This window comes from Pempheris klunzingeri, chromosome 20, assembly GCF_042242105.1.
Source record: "Pempheris klunzingeri isolate RE-2024b chromosome 20, fPemKlu1.hap1, whole genome shotgun sequence".
Lineage (NCBI taxonomy): Eukaryota > Metazoa > Chordata > Actinopteri > Acropomatiformes > Pempheridae > Pempheris > Pempheris klunzingeri.
The window spans coordinates 10,867,621-10,894,349 of record NC_092031.1 but is presented as its reverse complement, the minus strand read 5'-3'; the positions used below and the strand labels follow the sequence as shown (position 1 = coordinate 10,894,349).

Sequence of the window (26,729 nt, the reverse complement as noted above, 5' to 3'; positions counted from 1 at the left end):
TATACTCTGGACATTCTTTCACAGTGCCATCACATAGTGAAGTCAGTTTAAGTATAAGAGGGTTCAGTGCTTAATGTTAAGGGGGGGGTGTAGGAACTGGGCCTTTATGTGTGTGCTCCAGCTTCCCACCACAGACTAAAAACTAAAAACTAAAAACTAGCAGGCCAGGTGAGTTAACCCTAACCCTCCCAAGTGATTGTGGTTGCATAGACAGGCAGGTAGTATTTATTAAGGACCAAGTGAGGAACGATCTGATCATTACCAAATCAAGGACTCTATAGTTCATAATTCTGATTTATTAGAGAACAGACTAGGAGATACATTTTAATGACTCATCAGGTAATGATTAATTCTGCGAATTGGAATAACAATCTCTTTCTTAACGAGTCATTCCTAATTAACTACACACGATTCATCGACAGGCTAATTTATTCGTCATTGCACACCACAGGGTTGCACAACCAAATGCAGAATCAGCCAGTGGCAGTAGCTGCACAAACTAGTAATGACTCATTAATCACTAATTACTTAATCATTAGTTACTCTTTTAGTGCACTCCCAAGGTCAATGATGTATCGCTCTGAATAGTTACTAAGTAGTCCCTCATTACTTCATGATTCTTAGCTTATGGTCACATTTTCTTGGAGAATGAATGACTACCAACTGACTACCTACTGTCTTCTATCACAGACAACCTGCCCAGAGTTCTCCCTCCCTGTTGCCTGGTGTGTGAATAGGAGTGATGCGGACTCAAAAAGCAACTTTTTTTTACTCAACACTGGGCCAGGTTTACAGACAAGATGAGATGAGGTAGCCATTACAAATAAATCCAGGTACATATCACGACCAGGTGAGACATCAGTACTAAGCGATCAGACAACAGTTATAAAGCTCCTGAATAAATAATGAGGAAACAAGCAGCAGATGTGCAAGCAGGTGGCTGATGTCGACCAGTCAGGTGATTCTGGTGGGCAGGTGAAAAATAACAAAAATCCAACAAATACTGTAAGTGACTCATAAACAAAAGGTTTTTTTTTGTCTTTCTGTTACTTGTAACTATGTAACTAATGTGAAATAGACTTTCAAATATCAACAACTAAACAAATAACTCTATGAGATCTCTCCTCTCTCTCCTCACTGGTTCTGTTTTGGTGTCTGAAAGTAAAAAACAAAGTGAAGAAAAAATTTGGAAAAAAAAAAAAATCTAAATTAAATCTATAGTTGCTTTTGTAGTTACTAGGAAACAGTTTGGATCCACGTTTTTTGAAGTTCATGTGGATCCATATATTTACATTTGAAACTATAAAAAGGTCTCTGGAAGTTCAGTGATCAAAGTTTGAACTAAATATTTTGCTGCTGTGAAGTGAGAGGAGCTTCAGGCTTGAACATGTATGGCCCTCCGGTGGATCTGTCGTTTAAAGACATCAGCCACGTTACAGGTAGCATTATTTTTTCTCTTGGTTTCGTCTGTCCAATCTTCTTCACTGTACAGTGAAGAAGATTGCTTTTTAGGATTCTCTGTGTTATCTGAGCCGTCCTGGGGATGTAGCTTCACTATATTATCTATTAAGTATGCTAACATCTATCATAGGATTACATGCCATTGAAAGGTGTCAATTTTAGCCCATCTTTCTTTCTAGTTAATGAAAATCTCATCCTTGACACGTGATGTGTACAGTACAGTGATGAAAGAATCATCTGTACTGTATTGTCCACATGCTATGAACCATTTCTCTACTGTAGTATGAGCCATAAAGTATACAGACTGCAATGCACCAACTCTGAGCATGAATAGAAATGCAAATATTCAACAAAAACTTGCCAGTACTTACTTTTAATTCAGTAATTACTTTGTTTGTGGTTCAGGAGCACTGGCAGAGTTACCTCGAAGTGGCCTGCGGCCCTTGAAAACAAACTTGCAGATGAAGTACCTGAGCCGCTCCGTGTGTCTCAATAACAACAACATCGCTGACCTGACTGGCCTCCAGCACATGCTCAGCCACTTTCTGGCTCAGCCGTTGGAGCTCGGCTGGCTGGACCTGTCCTTCAACAAAATCACATGCATAGACCCAGTACGACTCTTTCTTCTCTCATTTGTTTGCTCCCTCTGTTTCTCAGCTTTAGTCCTTCTTGTTCCATAATTCATTTATTGTGAGTATTATCATAATCATCTCCAACTTTTTTTAAATGCACAATATTTGCTCATCTACATTCAAGCTGTATTAAGTGCGCATGTGCGGAAGTATATGCTGCCTGTTACGATTGCTCCTGCTCGTTTTCTTAGTTTTTCTTACTTTTAACTATCTTTTTAATTATTTGTTTCACTTTTTTGCTTGTAATATGTTTTTAAGACGGTCCTTCTCCAATACATGCTATGTATTGTATGTATATGTATTATTTGTATTATTATTATTTTTATTATTATATAATACAGCTCCTCACTCTGAGTGTACATGTTGTTATATGTTATTATTAGTAGTAGTGGTATTATTTGTATCATTATTATTATTATTATTATTATTATCATTATTATTACTTTCGTGTTTGAAGTTTATTCTTATTCTTTTGGAGCTGTGTGTAACAAAAAGCAATATCCCCCTGGGGATTATTAAAGTAATTCTGATTCTGATTCTGATTATACGACACTATATTTGCTGTATTAGTATTTAAGTTTCTCCTCTCAGGATGATGTAATTTCTTGTTTCTTTGCAAATTATCAGCTCTTACCTGCTAGTGTTATTCATGAATCTACATGGTGTTGATTGTGTGTTCCAGGTTTTGTGCGAGCTGCGTCAACTGCGTGTCTTGTACCTTCATGGCAACAGCATCCAGAATCTGTCAGAGGTAGACAAGCTGGGGGAGCTGCAGTATCTACACACCATCACGCTACATGGAAGTGCAATAGAAAGCCACAAAGGCTACAGGTACAGACTTCATTTTCTTTCAATTTGCACAAATTTCTCTCCCAAACCTACTTATGTTCACGTTCTGCTTCGTTGGTAGATTTGACTGTAACATGCTTGTATTTGTAGCCAGTGTTGGTGGGCCAGAAAATGAGCTAAATCTGGCTCAGAACCAGAAAGACAAAAAACTGTAGTTAGTCAAGGTGGAGCTGAACTACATTACAGTTACAGTAAGTGAATGGGGATCTACCAACCTCAGTGGGTCACAGGATAAGTCTGGGTGTTCATGATTAAGGAGGTAGGATAAAGAAAAAATGATTCTGCTATACAGATGTCTAATCATTTTATTTTTGCACTTTTCTGTAATATTTGCTCTATAATGAAATATTAGTTTTATCATTAGTTTTTAGTGCCCCAAACAATATTTAAATTAAATCAGAGGGAACAACTTGAAAAAAAATTACATTGTGTTTTATAAACTTTTTAATGTAAATTACTATATAAATGTAACTACTGACTATAACTGTATATGGTAACTATAAAAAGTTGAGTTAAAAGTACAATATTTTCCTCAAAAATGTGGGGTAGATGAATATGGTAGCATACAATGGAAATACTCAAATGCAAGTACCTCAAAACTGCACTTGAGTAAATGTAATGAACTACTTTCCACCTCTGGAAACAGACACGCTTCGCAAGCAAGTACATTGTAATGGGTGCTTGAATGGAGATCAAGGTCATTTTAGAGTACATATCCTGTTTCCATCTGAGTATCACATGCACACACACACACGGAAAGATGGTCACCCTTCATCCGTTACATTTTTCATGCATTCAGTATCTTGATTTCATTTTCATCTCATTTCATACAGTCATTTATGTGAAATACCAGGGAAATACAGACAAGCTCTACTGTGCACACACTGGAAGATATCTTCTTTATCAGCATTGAATTTAGATTCCTTATATGGAAGCGGACAAAACATCCATGGAGCCCCTTGGATGTAAAGCTAATTTAGTGTGTGTGTTTGTGTGCACTTAGGAATCATGTGATTTCTGCCTTGCCTCATTTGAAGAAGATGGATTTCAGTGCTGTGACACCTGAGGAGCGCACCTTGGCAAGAGTTTGGGGTCACAGCACCAACAATAGCAAGAACACCAAGGACAGTTTCCAGTGACTGTTACAAGTGCCAGTTCATTAAATCATTAATTAACTGTCAAAACGGTCAAAAGTTTGGGAATTTAATGTTTCCTTTCTCCCAACTCTATTATTCATCTTTTTGTTTTCCTCCTCTTGAATTGATGAAGCTTGCTGAACTAAAATAGCTGGATATCCACTGTGAGCCCAGTGGCTTCCCGAAGGGCCAGCTGCCAGCTAAATCTACTCTCACCTCTGGCTGCCCCGGTACAGTTAGTGTCAATAACTTACAGTATGAAAGGCCACTGACTGAACACATTATGTGAGAATAAGTGAGATAACTAAGTGTATATTTATGCCCATACATATTTGACCTTTAGATGGAAAGTACGTAATTTTGTGTTTTGTGCTGGTTGTAAAATATGAGAGCATGGGCCTGTTTTACTTCTTTACTTACAGATATTACTAAATCTATAACAGCACCAGATTACAGTGCGATCATAGATGCCTTTAATCTTAGCCCTTCTGCTGTTTTAATTTAATTTACTCTTACCTTGGCTCTTTTTTCAGAGTAAACAACTTCTATGCTTTATTTATGTGTTTGCACTGTGGTCCTGATTATGTGGCAACAAGAGCACAATTATGGGTCGCGTGACTGGAAAAGTCATATGTATGTGTATATATACTGTATATTGTATATGTGTGTGAATGGAAGAAGGGTTTGGCATCAGTGTAAAGCAATCAGAAACCAATTTTCAGACACATATGCATGCAAGCGCATGCACAGACACACACGCATAACACAAATATGAATGTAATGTATTCAGTTACACTGTAAACAGCTTTGGGTCTCTGCTATTACCGTCTGGTCTTGTTAGAGAAGAAATGTGAACCATAAATCAGCTCTGAGGCTGATTTAACTGGCTGTCCTCCAGGCTCTGTTTGGTGCAGAATCGTGTATCACTGTTTTCCCCTGCAAAATCTTTAATTGGCGGGATGGAAATGCCCCTGAATCAGCATTTAGACCATGTGACGCAAAAGCTGACCAATGAAACCAATACTAATGAAATTGTTTGAAACTCAATTTAGACCTTGGGGTACTAAACACTGAAATAAGTAAAGTACTCTTCTATGGCATCAGCTTCATTTAAAACATCCACTAACATGGTTCTTTTGAAACAGCATTTAGACCGTGTATTTCAAACTGAGCAGTAATGCCAATATCAATGAATGTCTTCAGTCAGCAGGCGGATGCTCTCAGCATGATGGTCTTTTTTGACTATACAGTGCTTGAGGAAATGCTTGCACTTTACAGATTTAGACTACTGACTAGCACTGTACATGTTCATTTGCTGAAGGCTGTAGCATATGTAGTAAATGCTCCACATTTACTTCACATTGTGTACAGTATTCATAGCCCTGCAATATACGGCCTGAGAATGACGTCCCAAAGGTGGGACCGGCCTCAAGATCACAGTTAAACAGTTGACGGTCTTTTGGTGTTGGCCAACCTCGACAGTTAAATCTGAATTGTTTTGGCAGCTGCTGATTAAAGTTAGTCATAGTTTACTGAAGAAGACCCAAAAGAATAGACCTACAGTATTTATAGCCCTGCGATGTGCAAGCAGAAAAGTGGCCCAAAGGGCAGCGCAGCCTTTTCTCACACTTAAACAGTTGGTCTGAGGGCTAACTTCTACAGCAGTGCTGTTAAATCTGTATTGTTTAGGTTAACGTTTCTCTAGGGGAGAGGACAGACACCTCTTCGACAAAGTTAGCATTAGCATACGCAAGGATGAAGACTTAACTGTAAACAGTATTTGCAGATGATGTATCTGTTTCAGATGATGTACCATGTGGCTGCAAATGACAATCTACCATCTACAGCCCTGGTCCCTTTTCCTAAAAATCTGTGGAAAAATATGGCTTCCCATCACAATGGACGGGATAATATTGTCAACTTCACTGTCTTTCTCATCTTTCATCTGTCAAATAACTAGAAAGTAGTCTGTTGTCATAATCGAAAAGAAAAAAGATTAAGTTAATGCTAAAAGCATCAATAAACCACACCAAATAAAATGTTTACTATGTTTTACTAATTAATTAATTAATGTTTTACTAGAAAAAACTATTTAAAAAAATCATGTTTAACATAATGTTGAACCTCAACATAAAGTTGAGGTACCAATTGTGAGACCTTGCAGAAATGTTGTAAATTGTATCCAATTGCTATGTTAAATTAAAGTAAATTACTAAATGAATTGTGAATTTGCTTCCACAGATTAGTGCATGGAAACACTTAGCACCAATCCTCTGAGGGTCCAAAAACAACTGCAAGAGAATAAAAGAATGACTTAGCTACTCACACAAAGAAAATGTATATTAATTGATATGCTGTTTAACGGACCGTCTGAAAAGTACTGAAGTTTCGCTTTGACATGGTGGTGTTTTGATGTTAACATGATAAAAACTGTCAACCAGTAAGTAAGTAATGAAAGATAAGGATGAAAGGCAAAGATGCTTTTATGTAAATTGGTAATAGCTTGTAATGAAAGAAAATGTAAGTTGAGATGCACACACAGTATGCCTATGTATGCCTGTTAAACAGGATGTTGCCCCCTTTCCCTTTTCATCCCCCTTAAGGAGGAGGACACAGAGACATTGTTGTGATTCTGAATACTGACATGTATTAGTTCCATTTTTCTTTATACATTTGTTCTAATCTTTGATTATTTAAACACAAATTGTTCAAAATTGTCTTCATACTGACACACCTAGTTCATACTGTTGGCCACATTGCAAGAATTAAGTATCGCCACATTATTTTAAATTTGACACACGGTAAAAGACATACATCGCCCCTTTAACCCTTTAACCTCCTCACCAAGAAAAAAGCAATGAAAAAATGTATTCTTTATATATTTTATTTCCTTGGGCCACTAATTACAAAAATCTATGTTTTTTTATGAACAGACCCCACATTTTTTTGAAATATTGGCCTCTACCAAACGGGTGAGATGTCGTAAGTAAAACATGTTTTCAATTAGATATAGTGAGTCAAAATGTGCTCCACTATATGGTTGAGCAGAAGGTTAAAGGGTTAAGTCAGTGGTGATGCTCCATATTGTCCATATTGCTGCACTTACTGAAGCAAACTAAGGACCAGCCCTGTTCTTCCTGGTGTTTCCTCAAATCCACTGTGAAGCGATTCCTTTTAGAACCTTATTGTGCAGCACCTCTTGGGACCTGCAACTGTCCTTCAGTCTTGCAGGACAAAGAAATGTTCTGTATGAAGTATGTAAACCTAAACACAATAAATGCAAACGTTGGTGCTTGCTGTAGGGAGTGTGACAGAGTGTGACATGTTAGACAAAGGGGGAAAAGATTTGCATGGAAAAAGGAAAAAGAGGAACAAAGAAAGTGCCACCTCACCTTCATGGGACGTACCTGCTGATGTGTTTGCTGCTGTACGTTGAGAAAATGGCCATACGGCATTATCATGGAAATAGAGTGGCTAGCCATTCTTGCTGCTCATAATAACGCCTGTAATAAGTTTTTTTTTGACAACTACTGTACCTCTCTGCAGAAACTTGCATCAATCTTCAGACTGTGTGTAGGATACAGCTGGTTACAGATGGAGCAGGCAGCCATGGAGGACAATGCAGCTGTGGGACATGTGTTCACCATGACAGAATCAATAATCACAACAGTGGTTTTTATTCAGCTTCCCCTAAAAAGAATGTCGATCTGTGTGTTCTCCAGCTGTGGAACAAGACAAAGATTGATACATAATAGAGTCTGTGTGTGCCTGAGTGCGACAGGTCCATAAACAAAAAAATTCCAGGAGGATAAAAATACATCTTGAGATACTGTATATAAAACAGGTAAGAACCTAACTCGATGACACAACCATCAACAATAATGCCGAGTTGATACCAAAATTGAGTCAACTTACTGTTGATTGTGACGAACTTATTTCATCAGAGCCTCAGGCAAGAAGATTTTTGTATTGTTATCCTAAACTTCTATTGCTTTTTTCTTTGAGGTTTGCTCAAAATGCCACCCCACCTGCACTTTGGTGGGCCACAGTAGGAAATGCACGGGTGTTGTTGGCCTTTTTTTATGGCTGGGCTGATATACTATTGGCTGCATAATTTGTTTTAATTATTTATACCCATTTATTGTTATTTTCAGTTTATTTCTGTGACACGTTTTAACTTGCATTTAATTCAGAAATCACAGTGGCTTGTGAAGTTGAATATTTAATTTTGTGAGAGAGCGAGAGAGAGAAATTGAAATACAGGAAAATTGGTGAATGTGAGAGATTAAAAGTATAAAAGTATAGTATATGTTATGAAGCCCACTGAGCAATAGATATCATGTAAACATTGCCTCTATGCTTAAGCACTGATATAAACCAGGATTTTTTGGCTACATGCAGTCCAATATTATTCCATATTTTAAAAACGTTATCTGATCGTAGGGCGATCATTTTGACTTTGAATTACCCCAAACTTCTCCTTTCCACCCTGCTCCTCTCCACTCCCACCTTCTAAACTCTTCCACTGCCACTTCAGCTAGGTGTGCTCCTATCACTACCAGTACCGAGGCGCGTTCAGAAAACGAAACGGTCAAAACTAAAAAATGTAAGCCTTTAGCCTTACCGTGGCTTAATACCAGTAATATTATGGTATTTGCTCTCCTTATCTCTGATAAGGAGGGCAGAGGGAACATGGAAGCGGGTTAAATTGCAAATATCATTTGAAATTGGGAGGGGTTGCTAGGGTAAATACCAGCAGGCTGTCGAAAATGCCAGAGCTCGATACTTTTCCAGTCTTATAAACAACAACTATTATAATCCCAGAGTGCCTTTTTGTGTGTTAAAATCTGTCACCTCCTCCACACTCACCCCCTGCTTAGAAGTGTCTGTCTCTAAATGTGGGGATTTTCTAAACTTCTTGAGAGACAAAGTACTTAAGATCAGAGCTTGTATTAGCCCATCTGTAAATAGCCTATCCATCATCCCTGAGAACACTGCGGCTCGAAATTCCCTTAATTCCATCACTTAATCAGAATTTCATTATATTATTGCTTCTATAAAAACCTCCGCCTGTTCTCTTGATATTATCCCAACTAAAGTCAAAGAAGTTATTTGCACCACTAGCTCCATCATTCTTTCAATCATTAATAGCTCCCAAGAAACGAGTCGTGTTCCCCAAGCTTTCAAACATGCAGTTGTCCAGCCACTTTTAAAAAACAGAATCTAGATCATTCAGTCCTCAATCATTACAGACAGATCTCACAATTCCCTTGCCTTTCTAAAGTCTTTGAAAAAGTAGTTGATAACAAACTGTCATCCCACCTGGCTAAACACTGCATTTTTGATGAATTCCTGTCTGGTTTCAGAGCTCTTTACAGTGCTGAATCTGCACCACTGAAAATAACTAAAGCATCCTTCTGGATGTTGAGTCACATACCTGCTTCGTCCTCTTGCTCATAGATCTAACTGAAGCCTGTAACACAGTAGATCATGCTGTCCTCATTCACAAACTAAACTAAAGGGAAGGAATCTAGGGCTCTGCTTTTAATTGGTTTTCTTCCTATTTTTTCAACAGATCCATCAGCGAATCATCTTCTCCCTCTTCCACCATGTCCTGTGGTGTCCTACAAGGTTCCAAACAAGGTCAGATCTTCTTCTCTATCTACTCCCTTCCGCCAGGCCACAATATTCAAAAACAGCATTTCTGTTTACAGTAAGTTTGAGGAATACTCTGTAAATGTATTGGTAAACAAAAAAATCTGAGTTGGCTAAAGCAAAAACCCCAACTGAACCATTGGTGAAGCAGAGGTTACCCTTGGTGGCTGAGTGCTTAAGTCAAGATCATTACTGGTCGGTGTGTACAGTATAACTATAAATGAAACAAACAAAACAATTAGTTCATACATCGCCAAAACAGAAGCTATCATATTTGAAACATCTGAATTGGATTTGAGGGATTTGTGACAGGTGTATAAACACAGAAAACCCAGTCACTCACTCAGCTATCATTATATTCCTGCTGATTTTCTACTGTACAGGGAGTGAAGCCTGGACCTGTGGTTGACAAAATCTAAACCAGGTGTTACCTTAGCAATTGAATTTTGGTATGTAATACTACTATATGAACAGGCACACTCCACTAACTGAGACCAATTCAATACACCTCTTGATACGTGTTCAATGATATGATGCATTTAGGTACATTTTAACCCTAAAACACTAACCTAACAGTGAGTAACACCATCACTAACGTCGGGTATATGTTACCCGATATAATATACCCGAAGTACAACAGTACATGGCAAATTGAAGTACTCTTCTTTTATCTTCCCCTATACAACATCTCAAGAAAAATTCCTTAAAAACAAAATTCGGGCCACCCGTTCCTGGGCCATGGGTCTTGTCCGGTGAAGGCACAGTCTCCCTGCATCACTGACAACTGTGTGAGAGATAAACAAAAAATGGCATTTTTTGAGAGGAGAAAAATGACTATAACAATTTTTGACCACGTGAATTCCCTTTGAAATTACCACTAAGTGATATTTATTTATAATCGCGTGGGTGAAAATCACCGGACGGTGTTCAAGGGTTAAGTAGATTAAATTAAGCCTTGTCACAAGTAATACCACGCAATACAGTAAACCACTGTGAATCATTATATTTTGCTTTTTACCAAAGCTACTGTATAGTTCTACTGATTGCAGGACGAAATCCTGATACATTTACTAAGTCCAGTAACAGAGGAGAGAGGAAGGAAGATTACAATGGTGTTAACGTCTAATTAGGAATCTCATTTGGTGGTAGTAAATAATTAAAAGTAAACAAAACTTTAAAATGGCCTACAGTTTACAATATATTTTGGAAGGAGAACTCTGTTCCATATGAAGTGGTTTGGTTTTGGTATCAGATTTTGACTGTGCAGAGGAAGTGGGGTGTGGAGGAACATTTTGATGCCACCTTTTCCATTCCTGAAGCTACAGGTGATGCTAAGTTGGGTCTGTTAAATCCTTCCCTGTCCCAGGCATGAGAGCTTCACCAGAAGTGTTCTTCTCCAAAGTGAATACAGACCAGAAAACGACAAGTAAAATAGCTACTCTGTAAAGAACATTATGGATTCATATTTACTTACAGTTCAACAATTTGTGAAAACGTTTCTTGCTACTAACCTCACTTTTTTCACTCCGTACAGGTAGCACAGAAGTGTTCTGTGGACCAAATGGTTCATATTTCGCTACTTTCGAGGAAAATGCATTCACTGCACCTAATTTTCAAAATCTATTCTGCGATCATGTGGGACTCAATCATTTATCAATCTCTCCATCTCCCTCTCCCATCCTCCCTGCCTCTGTCTCTCTTTTACAGGTTGCCCTCACTCGCTTGAGGAATAGAGCTGCCTCTGATTTGATCCAGTGTGCCTCATTCACCATACCTCTTTTTGACAAGGTAAGACATAACCGTTAACACCATATGCATTGAGGGTGTATGGAGGGGTGGGTAATTACCAGTTATTTGTAGTGGGCTGGGCTTTTTTTTGTCCCAGTCCAGCCCTGAACTCAAGCACTATAAATCATATTGTGACTATGGTGTTTTGTCTTTTTAAGCCTATTGAGATTGTCATCCACTACATGACTTCTGAGACTGAAATCTACCACTACTTGATCTTGTTAGTTAAAGCCCTGGAAAAGGGATATGCTCATTTTTCTGTGTATTTGTGCAATGCACGAGTTTACGGTCATTCAACATTGGATCTATTTTCAATTGTTTCTGCAAGGTGACCTGAGATTTGCAGATGAGGATGAATTAAATAAGGCGTGCTGCCTGTTGTCCTTGTGATGTGTTTTTGTTCAGTTTACTATTCTGCTGAAGTGCACTGGCTATTAATTAATTAATTAATCTTTTGTTCATTTTCATCAACGTTTTCATGTGTTTTCCATTTTGTCATATTAGCATATTTTGTGTTTAGTTTATACACTGTTGCCCATAAAGTTGGAATAATTGTTCAATACCCCCAATTTTCTTAAAGCCTGAATACACAGTTTGCAAAGGTTTCACTATGATATGTTTGGAAGAGTTTGATCAATAAAGTTGAGAAGACATACACTTTATTTATCAAGAATAAATCACATTGTCACAATAATTCCATGAGAAGAGGTAAAAAACATTTTATTCCAACTTTATGGGCAACAGTGTATTAATTTTCAAATAAAATGCTTCACAATGATAAGCCATATATGTGTTATTTATTCAATGTCTAAAAGAGGTAGATTGAAAAATTAAAATTTAGCAGTCATCTTAATTCCTATAACAGACATTCAGTGAATGTGTGGTCAGTGTCTATATTAGGCCTATATTAGGTCTATTAGTCTAAGACTACACATCCACTAAACTTTGTCTTTTTAACTTAATAATCATAATCTAAACTAAACATCTACAGACAAATAGATGTATAATCTCTTAAACATTTCTTCAATGTCAAATTTGTCAGTGTGACAATTTTGTGTCCAGAAATAACGTGTGCAAAATAGCAATAAAGGTGGACCATTGCATCAACACTTCATAAACAGAAATAGCAAATAAAGCTGTTTGACAGTTGAGCCTAAAAACAGATAGCAATCTGAAAAACCTGAAACTTAAATCAAAATCCTTTATTTTTATATCCTGTGTCTTCCTTTTGTAGATTTGACCATTACTCATATCCGGTATGATAATGTTTTACTGAAGTGCAAAATAAATTGGAAGGGTGTAGTAATTAATCATTATCTTAGTCACATTCCTCATCTTATAATTTTTAATAAATAGCTGTGCCAATCACAGTGGAGCGTGATAAAAATGACTTGCCTAATTGAGTAGGGAGAGTGCAAGCTGATTTAACCAACTAGAAAAATAATATTGTTATTCTGAGGGTGCAGAATGGCAAGGTGTGAGTGTAATGCACCACAAATATGCAGCCAAAGGCAGAGAATGGGTTTTAATTGAGTGGGTTTGTATTAAGAATGAATCAACTGTGTAACCAGTGCCACATGTTACAAATCACAACTAAAGGGTGGATAGTTTGAACGCACAGGTCCTGGTGACTGACTGGTGGAAATGTTTTGGCCAACTGAGGTTGGAAACACATTATTAGTAGGTTTGTTTCAGCCACAGTCTATCAACTCACCTGTTTTCCTTTTTTAACAAAACATGTCCCATGGCAGTATGACAGTATGACAATTTAATGGCGAAAAGAGGAGCCGAGAACAGATCTGCCAAAAAAATTGATGTTCCTTATGCTGGAGGTGCAAAAATAGCTGCAACCAAAAATGTGGCAGCTTAAATTAAATTAAACATGTGGCCGTCCTGTTCAAGACAAACCCATCACCCGATGTGGGGAGCAGTTCAGTGATATCAGGCGAACAGCCAGGCAGAGCCGCATCCACCAGTCAGTCGCTGATATGTATAAAGCAAGTGACCACCGTGACGATCCTGCATCATGGTGGCTAAGTGGGCGTTCATGAGGTGGTCATTCCCAGCTACACGTGCACATTGTCCAAGAAAAATGTGCCTTCTTTACTTTATAAAGATAAATAAAAGTCAAAACCAGCATCCATAAAAAGGACAGAGCAGAACTGTACCTAGCACCATGTGGCTTTGATGTGGTCTGAGCAGGCAGGCGACATGCACAAATCCCAGTAATCCTCGACACTAAAACTGTACCGCACTGCTTGATCGTCACTGACACACCCCCTACTGCGCCTCTCCTCCCACTAGGTGCAGTTGTTCTCTGCTCCCTTCAGGGGATATGACAACACCACAAGACACAGACAGTATTTATAAGGGAGTCTGCTAGTCTGAAAGCTCAACGTACACCAGGCGGTTATATTTTCAGGGTTTGGAGGGAATCCAGCCTGAGAGCCATAAAGGACAGAGCCCAGAGAGTGTTATTTTATGCGCCCAGATGTGTTGAATAAATCATTTTTCCCAGACCTAATTAAACACTTACTGCCTAGCCCTGTTACGCTATTAACATCTGCTCTACCAAATGAATGAGGAAGAGTTCCAGCACTGGATGGATTTAACGATGGCAGACAGAGTAAATATATTGTGCTCTTTCATGTTGTTCTCCCTTTTTCTGCTTTTTCTGCTCGTCTGTCCTTATTTCTCCTTAAATCTCACTGTCTGCCCTTGTAATTGTCTAACTGTCTCTCGCTCTGAGCATTGTTTGATTTCATTGATGAATTACTCCTTTACTGTTTCTCTTATCAAAAAGAATATATATTAGAAAACCTGTGCTGACACGTGCGCTTGTTACATTTCTGTGCCTCACGGATTCTTCAGTGAAGCAACCGTATGATATTCAGTCATTAATAATAGGGCAATGCACGCTCTCAAAGGACAGTTCCTCAGAGATTTTTAGGATATAATTGAACGTTTGCTAAACCTCCCTACCTGAACAAAGATTGGCCAATCATAGCTTAGCAACCGTAACTAGGCACGGCAGGTCTATAAGGCTTTGTATTTCTCTAGATTTTGAAGTGGGTTGCGAGGGGGCCATACTCTGTGTATGAATAGAGTTTGGAGGGTTGTGTCTTTTGTTTTTGCCTTGACCAAAACCAAAAGCACAAGAGCAAAACTGTAAAGAAAGAATTCATGTGTGTGTTTCTCTACTCTAACATAAGCTGCAGTAGTAACCTAGCCCAGCATTACAGCAATGCTTCCAAGGCCAAGGCGCCTTTCATGCCACATTATTTTGTAGGGTTAAAAAAAATTTCACACTGTGTGGGAGCCAGTCTTGGATGCTTGGATATCAAATTGTTGACTTTATCCTGCTCTTCATAGGGTTTGGCAAAGACCACGCTCCGAGCGACGCTACCTGAGCTAGAAGCCATCGGCCGAGTGTCATCCTGAAAGCCTCTTGTAACGTTGTAAGTGAAACAAACTGTTTGGAAGCTTCAACAGCAACAAAGTACATCTAACCTCTGTCTTCTTTTACATTTTTCTATATTTGGACCTTTACTCTGAAATACAAGAGCTATGCTGTTTCTATGTTTCCATGTCTTCTGATGGATCCTACAGTGGTGAAGATATCCCCTGAACCTTGTGGCCTTGGTCTCGGTCTTTTAGCACAATATAATACACATTGAAAAATCAGTCAGGGACAGATTTTTCAACCAGTTCACAGAGCTAAGGCCAGCGGGGATACCTGAAGGAGGTGGACAAACTGGCTTTGTAAATGTGCGTGTGGTTAGCTGTCCCACTTTATCATCCACCATGTGAATGCTGCTAAATTATCCCACAGCCTTCATCTCAAACTAAAGATTATAATGTTTAACTTTTCTTGCATTAGTATCCGTAGGAGTACAGCTGAAAGCACAAGCACATATTAAATTACTGTCATTCCCCATTTAGTTATAGTGAATACCCATAAGATTAAGCACAACATAGGGTTAGTGCTTTTGGTGTAGGTGAAGGAGAGAGGAGAGAGAGTGACAGAAGAGCAGCCATAGAACTATATAAATAAAATGAGAATATATATGTGAATAAAAACAGCATGGATTAAAAGACGAGAAGAGTTTTTATAAAAATTTCAACTTTCTGCTCGCTTGTGTAACACTTCTGCACTGCAGTGCCTTCACTTTCCATGGAGTCAAGCAAGTGGAAAGTGGAATTTCACCTTTATGGATCAATAATATTAAAACAATCAACTGTGTTCAGTTGTGTGATAGTATTTTCAACCACCAGACTCTCTCAGGCTTTGTGCCTCACGCGGCACCACTTTTTATTTCCATAATAGCATTATCAGATATTTAGTAAGCTATCTACTAATTGTACCGACTCAGATCAGTGTTATTAATCAGCATGTGATTGTTCCCTTTTACCCGTCTTGTGCTTTGGTGGAAAAGACAAACCTCTCTTGCACTGGTGGTTTGTCTTGATAAGTTCGGGCCTACTGATCTTGGCTACCATTCCCTGAGCCCAATAGGATTTGGTGTAATCCCACAGAGCAGAGCAGAGCAGATGGACACACAAGTAAGATCACAGTGGTATAGGGACTATAATTGGCCTGGCCCTCTGCCTGCAAACCCCTTTTACTGGTAGTAATTTCAATCCTTTGATTATGTAATCAGATTTCAAATTAGAGTAACTCTCCTGTGATTGCCCAGGTCAATTTATAAGCAACAGGGATGTTTAATTCAAAAATTATTTTAATCAACATATAATAGATGTAGCTGTTACAGTCATTGCTGAATTGGACATCACACACAGTATCTGGAGACACAATAAATATACTTTAATCCCACAGAGCAGATGGACAGACAGGTAGGCTCACAGTTATGCTGCTCTGGCTCTCTGCCTCCAACCTTCATGTATGAATTTGCAATCAAATCCCAAAATGAAGAAAGCAATCACTAGGTGCGCTGTCACATCATCGAGCAGATGGCTGTCGGCTATCACACAAGACGGCTATCAGTCTTCCTATCACGTATTTTGCCAGCAAAAGATAAAGAGAATGGTTGTTGAGCTGTGTTACCACACCTGTAGTGCTCCGCTGTGTGACTGCTTTGGGACTGTGCATCATTTCGGAAGTTTAATGTTGGGACTTTATCGCGATAATAACGAGAAGAGCATTTGTTACTGATTTGCAGCTGACACGTCTTAGTTTAAGAAGAGTGATGGCAACAGCATTGTGCTTTTATTGTAGTGCTGTCAGTGTATCTCTAAAGCACCACTTACCTCCAATCTAAAACAACTCCTGGCATCCAGAATTTAACCTCCTTACACCGGAACAATTTGGTACCAAGCCTTTTAAACACTGGCGATAAACTACCCCGATAACTGTTTTTTATATTTTCAGCTACAGTATGATAACAAAAATCAACTTTTATGATTAGCAGGAGGCACAAACTTAAGGTGAGTTTTCTCTTAACTTAACCATCTAGATTGCTAATTTAATAAGTAAATAATGTTCCTTAAAGTTCCAATTTTAATAAATTTAATTTTTGCAGTCATGAAGTTACCTGCTTGGAATTTAGGTTTAATCTTATACTTTATGTAGTTTGTTTAATTACATGATGGTCTAGCAAAGAAAAAGCTACAAGTTTCCTCATAGTTGCTGCTTCCTTAAAAGAACAGTCAACAACTGAAGTCTACTTTGTCTCCGTTAGATATTGCCAAAAAAAAGATGTGGAAGTGAAGCTGGATGACTTTACTAAAAGCAAACGGGGCAAAGGGCTACTCCATTCTTGGTCCTCCTCTCTCAATTTACTGTACTTTTCCATCCAGACAGGCTGACAGAGCAGGCACAAAGTAAATTACGTCAATGTTTACTGTGATCTAGTAGCCTATTTCTGCTGCTCTGTTGATATATTTTCCTCCTTAAGTGCCAATATATAGTTTGGCGAAGTACAATGGCTCACAAAATAAATAAACCTTTGCAACTGCCTAGAAAGTAATCTCTTTTCAAAACAAACAGATCAGCGGGCTGAGAATAATCTTTATAAAGATGGTGAGAGCTCCGCAGCAGGATTAAATAAAAGTTTTCTAAGAGTTTTTAGAGATTCATCAGCCACGCTGTATAATCAACTTTTCACAAACTCTTGATCTACATATTCAAAGTAATTCTTTTAAAAGACGCTGGCTGTGATGCTTCTGTAGCCCGTGTGTTCTCCCCCTGTACCAATAGACTGATTACACCTTTAGATTTGTTTGTAGAGACCATATATTTTTTATAAAAGCTACAATTTAAGAAGTTACGGTGATAATAGTTATTCAAACGTCAGTCAAAAAGTTTTACAATACATGTAGTGTTGTGTGTGTGCTGGGTGTGAATTAGGGTTTTAAACTGTGAGAAGTTGTGTGTCATGTATGCTGCAGAGTGGTGAAAATAAGTATGTTTATTCAAGCTCTGTACATAAAGGGGAAATCCACCAATTTTACACTTCAAAGACTGTTTACATGTCTTGGGGAGTGCTGCTGCATATGCACGAAGTGGCTCCTATGGGAGGTGTGTAAAAGTCGTCGGTTGACTACAAGTTTGGAAAATATGAAAGAAATGTGGGGGTGTGGAGTCAGAGAGAAGTGTGGTTACCAGACCTCTGAAGGTCTGGAAGGTCAGTTAGTAAAATATGATACTTTCCTACAGATTTGACCATTTAACAACATATAAAATGGGTACATTGAGCTTTATTTAGCAATAATGATACAAACTCTAAAAGGGTCTGTTCTGCACTGAAGTACATTTAGCTGATAATGCACATGTACTTTTACACAAGTTTTAAAGTCTTTATCTTTACCCATAATTTGGCGTTTTTACATTTATGTCCACTAACGTACACGTTACACACATGTAAATTCACTGACTTCTTGTCTATGTGACTCAACACTAAAATGTTTGTGCACTGTAGGTTTATTTATTTATGTATTCAGGTGATTATTATATGATTACTGTCTTACCATGTAGCTATCAAGATACCTGTGGAGCCACAGTTGTATATTCACTGTAAGCAGTGAAGGAAATGTGAAGTAACCTCTGAAGAGAGACATTTTTTGTGGCATTGCTGGAAAACAGTCTGATGGGTGACTTCTCTCGGAAATACACCTTCTGCCTTGGGGTAAGCACAGAGGGACAGTTAATCCCTAATGAATCGGGTTGATCTACAGCTCCAAAGAAGCATGAAATCTAAGAGTTAATTGCACAACATCTACATCATCACCTCGGGTGTCTCATCTCTTTCTCAGTGGCCGCCAGTGTCTCGCCTGGTCTGCAACAATATCACAAGGTCCACCCTTTTGCCACCGCATGGAGCACCTGAAGCAGCTTTACAGGCAACATTACCAAAGGATCAACACGCCCTCGCATAACCAGGTAATTTTTGCTTTTTAGACGCGAAAGAACTCGGAAGAAAACCAAAAAAGAAAATGTCATTTCGACTTTGGTAACTTTTTTTCCCCCCCTGACGAGAGCGTGAGTGGGCACAGACGGGTTAAATGTTGATAAGGTAGCCTGACAGTGCTCCTGTGCCTCCCCTCTCCGCCATGGGGCGCACAGAGCGGAGCGCAGCAGAGCAGCCGCCCGCTAATCCGTGCGCCTTTTGCCGGGGACGTAATTAGATTACGGCGGTGCACCGGTCGCTGCTGCTGCCTCCTGCTCCTGCACAGACCGCACGGCTACCTGACGACGAAACCTCCCTCTCTTCCTCCGCATAGCCTCTCTTTCTCTCTCTCTCTCTCTCTCTCTCTCTCTCTCTGCTAACGTCGCTATAGTCTCGCTGCCTCCCCCCTCCCTCCCCCTCTCCCTCCCTCCCTCTGTGTGGTAGAGAAAGCAGAGGGGGAATACTAGAGGAGGTATCCTGTTACCCTGCCTCTCTCTCCTACAGAGCTCCTAGTTACCTTGTAAGTCCCACACTGGAGACTTAAACTAAAAGAGGACTAGAGGAGAGGGAGACTATTTTTCTCTGCATAAAGGCCATAACAGTCTTATCTTTTTGTGTGTGTGTGTGTGTGTGTGTGTGTGTGACTTGAAAATAAACTCGTTTTTTTTTCCCCTCGTCTTAAAGGCGCGGACGGCGGAATTTTTCCCCCCTCTCTCTCTCCAGAAAAGTGGGGTCGGTCTGAAGCCGGGCGGGTGGATGAGTTGTGTGGATGTTATTTCCTGGATTTTCTCCTCGGGCTGTGTCTCACCGCGGCCCAGAGACGGCAACAGTGTGTGGAAAAGTAGATTTGTATGTTAAACATATGGCTTCAACGAGGATAACGCGGTAAGTCGTGCGATTTATCCCATTTGAACCTGTATTATTTAATGAATCAGCTCGTGTTGTGCCCGTGTGCGGAGTTTAGTGACCTAAAGGCAGCCCCCCCCCCCATCCTCCTTTTCGTTCCATTTCTTTTATCCTCTCCTGGATGTATTAATCCTTCACTATTTCTTGAATATTATAGGGCTACACATCAATTCCCTCCGCGGGGTCTATTTTCTTCTTGGTAAAGAAGTTTGTGTGTAGAGAAAAAGGCTGCCCCTGTTACTAGAATAGAAACAAAAGACACATCTATGGATGCAGGCTACAGCTGCTGACACATGCTTTGAAAAACTCTGCTCCCCCTTCTTCTTGCATGAGAGCATCGCCTACAGTAGTTTGCTTAGTTGGAGCTGAGATCCTCTCCCTCATGTCTCAGGCTAAATGGGAGAATTCTCTGTCCGTGGTGCTGAACCGGGCTGAGGACGATCACTGGCGCTGGTTCAGTGAATTGACTTGAATTAACTCGGGGGCAACTCAGCACATTTATGTGCAACACTCAGATCTCCTGGAGCTACTCGTTATCACTGATGGATCATAATAATAAACACGAACTTCAGTCATTTTTATGTAACCTGCAGCATCCTGGTTTTATTGCAGTGCATGTGCTACAGTAAATACTGGATTCCCCATCTGATATAAACTGAGTCAAATTGCATGGCTGGTGGTCGTAGCGTAAGGGGTTAAAATGCATTACATGTGAAATAATAATGTCATTGGGCAGCAATTTGCCCCACACTCGCCCCCCCCTCCCCCCCTCCATGTGAATGATCTCCCATCTCATCTGAAATACCAAGAGTGCGCTATGTTTCAACAAGTAGACAGTCCAAGCCCTTGTGAGCTGCCACAGTACAGTATGTGGTCTGTGGTCCCGTCAAAAGCAGGTTACCTCACAGCAGCCTGTGTGTCTCGGATTATAAAGAGGGAGAGAGAGTCATCCGATTACTTTAAATTACGGCAAGCTGTCGCCTCCTCAAGACAGAGCAGATAGTAGGGGGGGAAAGTCAAAGGTGAGAGAGAAAGAGGTGGGGGTGATGTAGAGTAAAGTAGGGTTGTTTTTGTTGTTGATTCTAATGCTCTTACAATAGCCCATCTTCATTATGCACCGGGTGCCAACTCATGAACCCTTATATAATGTGAAGCTATGCTCAGTCGTGTGTGAAACTGGCTTGTACACACAGGTAGAGCTATTTACTGCTAAATAACCACCAGTGGCAAATGGCTGAATGTTACTGCTGTGAGTGCGTGTTACGGCGTTATGATGAAGCATGAACCAGACTACATTTGAGTGTGCAAGTGAGAATACCCATTGGATTATGTGCCAGTGCTTTTCTACCTGTGTGTGTGGGCGGATGAGATTGTGTGTGTGGTCTCATGGACAAGCACGTGTGTGTGTGTGTGTGTGTGTGTGTGTGTACGTGTGGAGAGGGGTCAGACAGACAGAATGTGTTTTGTGAACCTGGGACCCGTCCACTCGTCACCATGTCAAATCCTGTTAGCCATGCCGGATGACAGAGGCACCAGGACTTTCAATTTAAATAACTGCTGCTAAGTCCTTGCCTTCTGAAAGGGAGATTGTCTGTGTGTGTCTGTGAAGTGATCAACGTGGTCAAGATATGTTCATTAAATTGCTACTTAGTTATTAGTGTAGAAATGCAAATTTACCATCCCTCCAATTTAAAAAAAACAACACTTTTCTTACTTTTCTCCTTTACCTGATCTTGAGAACAACAGTTCATGTTACCAAATTAATACTTTAGTAAGTTCTTTTTTTGCCAGAACACTCTGACCTTAGTGTTTGCTTCCTGTTAGTTACTGATCATATTTGCACTGATTATACAAATGCATGGATAAAATGACCTGGAATGCCAATTAACTCATCAAAACATAGTTAACTCATAAAACAAGTTTTTGCTTTTATGTCTGACACAGTGCTAACTCCATTCAACGCTTGTGTGTTTTTCAAAAATGCTAATGACTTAAGGCTCATCTTTAGACATTATGAAAACACTGTGTGTGTGATCCAGCAGCACTGACTTCTGTAGCGATTCTTTGATATCTTAGTGCTCTTTGCTCTAAAACAGAACAAATCATGATCTCTTCTGAGATGCACGTGTGAAGCGTGCAGTATCAAAGCAACCTGGATACAAATAATGAGTTATCAGTAATGTAGCACACATAAATGCCTCTTTATATACACTACATATATATATATATATACATGCTAAAAAAGGCAGAGGTTTTAGAGTAAGAAGTCAGCAGTACTGAGAGTTATTTACAAAAAATCAGGCCTTTCATCATCTTATATTCCAGTGTTTCTCAGTCTGCGTCCCTAAGACTAAAAGCTCAGCTGGTCATTTTAGTCATCTGCTCATTGACTGAGGTGCTCATGGGATTCTAAATAAACTACCTGAGTAGTAAACCCTGCTTATCTGGGTCCCAAGGTTCACAATTAGGAACAACTGCTTTAGTCACTCTAATGCATTTTGCAATCATCTTGTATTTTGAAAGGAAACTATTTATTAATATTGTATGAACATCAGGATGCATTCAAGTGCCGAATTCACAATTTTACATTTGTTTTCTGCAGTCTGTCTACAATATACTAGTCCACATGTATACAAAAAAATGGTCATGGATCCAACCTAAACTGTTTAATGATTAATTGCATTAAAAGTCTGACTCAAATTATGAGAAAATCCATACAAAATATTTCCTGTAGTACCAAGATGTATTTCGCAGATAGGATGCAATGGAGTAAAGTATTAGATACAAATAGATCACAAGAATATGAAGGTGAACAGTTTCATATTTCATGCAAATCACATTTGTGCCACATAAGCCAGCCAGCCACCACCATCTAGCCTGCATAGTTAGCTGCAAGCCAACAGGAATGCTGTAAGCTAAAATCATTGCTAAATTCAGATGTTTTCATTGTTGAAAAGTCAAAAAGTTTAAAGGGAGCACTCAGTCTCCAGGGTTTTATCATATAAACAACTTCGCCTTCCATGACTTACAGTATGACCGTGTACATGGTAATAATGGTGCAGAGTCCAGATGGGAAAGAGTTCACCAGCAGTTATCATCTGATCAATACTGTGAGAAAGAACGTCTGTGCACCCAAAAGCATGTTTCTTTGTCTTTGAATATGGAGTTAGATGCATATTTCATCCATTTCTCTGAACATAAGAAAATAGGACTATTATGTCGACAATTGCTGTGACTGCATCATGACAGAAATAACTGTCTTACATACCAGCAAGACCTAATAATATGATGTTGCTCTAATAGTCTATTTTCACACATTATTGCTGCAGATTGTTTTGGGATCGTCTTGTTTTATCCTAATCAGCAACGCTTGCAAATGATTGAAAATCAAGTCCAGAGGGCCTCTTCTTTTAGCACCTCTTGATTTTACCAACAGATCCCAGTGTACTCAGAAGAGTGTTTTAAGTCCTCATTATAGCTTTATTTACATTTGCTTACTCCCCACCTGTGATATCTGCACTCTCTGTGTGTTGGTCCCTCCGTCCCAGTGGCCAGACTACCTATTAGAAAGATGTCAGACTGAATTAGCCACACTCATGTGAGCAAGGCTAACTATTCTTATTCTTGACAGACAGCAGGCTATGGCTGAGCTCTTCACTCTCTATCTAATGGTAGAACTTGACTGAAAAGCATATGTTCCCTTTCTGTTCTTATTCTTCTAATTTTTTTGCAAATGTATGCATTTACAATGTAGTAGGGCCTATTTTTCTTGTCTACAAGCTGCTGCTTTTCCCGTGTGCATTTCTAAATACACCCTGCGAATACACTAGCCTATAATTGTCTTCTGTTTTGTTCAACTAAACTCATAATTTTGAATGCCTCTGTCAAACCTTTCTAGACAGTGTTGTTTTACCTGTGCTGGGAGATATATATTTGGCCTAATGCTCACAACAAGCTGTCATAGACATGTCTTATTGAGTTAGTCAGGCCTCAGTGAACAACAGTAGCTGCTTTGTGATAAAAACATATTCTGTTGGTTTATGAACTTAGTTTAACTGTGTCTGTCAGATGAAAAAATGTGTGGTGAAATTATTAGCCTACTTTCCATTAAAATACATGAGCAACTGATTTTCAAGGTAACTCACTCGACACCCAAACAATTGGCCTACCATCCTTTTTAGAAATTGTCAGCATAGCTGTTAATCATTTCAGAGGCTTTAGGGCTCCGCTGTTCTTACAGAGAGCATCAGTAGGTGTGTGTCATTATAGCATTGTGCTACCCGTGTACATAATGCTGCCATGCATGAGTGAGATAAGGGTGAAGATTTCTGCTAGTCTCTTCTATCCCAGACTCTAAATTACCCGTAGGTGTGAATGTGAGTGTGAGTGCTTGTCCGTCTCTATGTGCTGGCCCTGCGATTAACTGGCGAACAGTCCAGGGTGCACCCCGCCTCTCGCCAAATGTCAGCTGGGATTGGCTCCAGCCTCACACAGCCCTCACACAGTAAATGTAATGGATGGATGGATGGATGGTTTTGCTGTTGCTAAAATTGTTGAAATGAAGACAACATTTTGTTGTTAAGGCTGCATTTTGTTGCTCTTTGACACTGTCCTTTTTCCCTCTGGGACATTATTAAACACGATTAAACATGTGAGGGATTTCGTCATACAATGGAGCTTTTGCTGACCATTCGCTCAGATATTCATGGTCCTCGGTGGATGAATCCCATTAATCTTGGTGACCCTCTCATTTTGTCTTTTTTGTTAAATGCTAATTAGCAACTAGCTAATATGCTAGCATGCTAATGGTAAAACTTCCACATATTAGCACTGACATTGTGAGGATGTTAACAGACTCACAAAGAATTCAGGTCAAAGTACAATAATAGTAATAGTAACAATAATATTATTGTTACTATTATCATTGTTTTGACTATTGTTTTGACTCAGAAATCCAACCTGGCACCCAACTTCACAAAATGTGTATGGGATACCATTCTTGTCTTTTGTTTTATTTCCTCACAGCAGTAAACACAGATATGACTAGCACCATCTGTGATGCAGAAGAGCAAGAGTTTACTTTAGTTTATTTCTTTTAATCTTAGTCCGTTCACACTGGATGAAGCTGTGGAAGACATTGGCTGTTATGTTCCAACTTCAGTGCAGGGATGTTGATCCTCATTGACATTTTATTGGAGTTTGTTGGTTGTGGTGCCAGGTGCTGTTTTGAATGCTTCTATGTGAGGGATTGACTTTACATTCAACAATACAACCCAGTTAATTATTCCTAACAAGATTATCTGCCTGCTGGCCAAAACACTGCCTGGGATCTGCATATCTGGCAACCCAGGCAGGAGAAACAAAGAGGCCAATTAGCAAGAGCTGCCTAACTTATTTTATTTGTGACCAAATTCTTTACTCTGTGTATATTTTATGAAGGGCATTACAAATTTTATTAAATTGTTCACAGTCAGTTACCAGTTTATATAATTCAAAAAGGGCAAAATAAGAACAAATGAAGAAGAAAAAGAGAACGGGTGAAAAATAAAGTAAACAAAACAATTTCAGTTGTCTTTGCTACTGTAACAAAAGGAGATAAACACTAAACATCACCTCATCAACACCTTTACTTTGCAATTTATGCCTCACCCCACCCTAGATTTCTATTCCCCAGACCTGTAGTTTCTAAAACTGGGTCGGAAATTAGTTTTTGGTTGTTTGTAGTGAGTCCCTGTACAAGGAGAAGTTTACTAGTGCGCTTGTGTCCCAGGGTGAGATTAAATGAACTCAATTTTAATCCTGTGTGGTAAAAGTTCTGAGAACCCCCTGCCCCAGTTTAATACCCTAAGTAGCTTTCTATCTGATCAGGGGCTCCTAAACCTCTTTGGTCCTGGACCCAAATAAAAAAGAATTTGTCAATGAGCCTTAGACATATTATAACATGGCACTATGTTTGCCATGTCTATTCACCATCTCCACTGTGGATGTTTACTCCTAATATGACATATTGAGGTAATGATACGTGGCCAACAACAGTTGGTGCAATGGCAATCTCTTCAGTGTAGCTGGGAATGTAAAAGTGGGACATAACCAGTGGGCAATGAGGTAATGAAGTAGCAGGCTTTCACCCATGTTGCAGCCACCTAAGGCAGCCTCCTTTTTTTACCACCAACAGTCAGCACAGCTGCTGCGGTTACTTACGTTCAGATATGTCCTATGTTATTTTTTGATAGACCAAGTGATGATGATGGGTCACAGAAGGCATAAATAATGGCTTTCATTTCTGCATGTCAGAAATATAAATGATTTTTTGGAAGTATTGTGCGAATTGTCAGATGGACAGCACTGCGAAAAGGAATATAATAATTTATTGATATGTTTTAGCTACATAATACTAACAAAACAGTCCCACACACAAATGTACACATACAGTACAAGACCCAACATAACCGACAAGATTTAAGACAGTTAAACACACACATGCCAGGGATGAGTCTGGTCACTTAGTTTAAGGGTGAATCTCTTCTCCCCATCTCTTTAGAGTGTCTTGACATCAACCAATTGTTTTGGTTTTTCTGAAGTCTTATCAACCTAATGTCCTGCTGCCATAAGTGGCTGTTTTCAGTAAAAAAACCCCTCTAGAAATCCCACTGTATCTGTGCTTGCCAATCGTCAAATGGCTGACAAAGTTAGTGAATATAGAACTTGTGAATATAGCAAAGCATTAAGCAACTGAAGAGATATTTTCCCCACAGTTAGTGGAGACCAAAACAAAGCTGAAAGGAGAGTAAGGACTGGTCTTGAATTTAACAAATCACCAGAGACATGACTTCAGATGAAATGAAATGAAATGATGCTGTCTCTGCTGGGTGTGTAAACAGGCAATCGTGTGCAAT

General features: G+C 39.3%; 1 pseudogene; it reads left to right on the top strand.

Moving 5' to 3' along the window:
* Positions 1 to 1,387: 1,387 nt before the first annotated feature.
* On the top strand, positions 1,388 to 14,962 carry LOC139220184 (leucine-rich repeat-containing protein 51-like; annotated as a pseudogene).
* Positions 14,963 to 26,729: the final 11,767 nt, after the last annotated feature.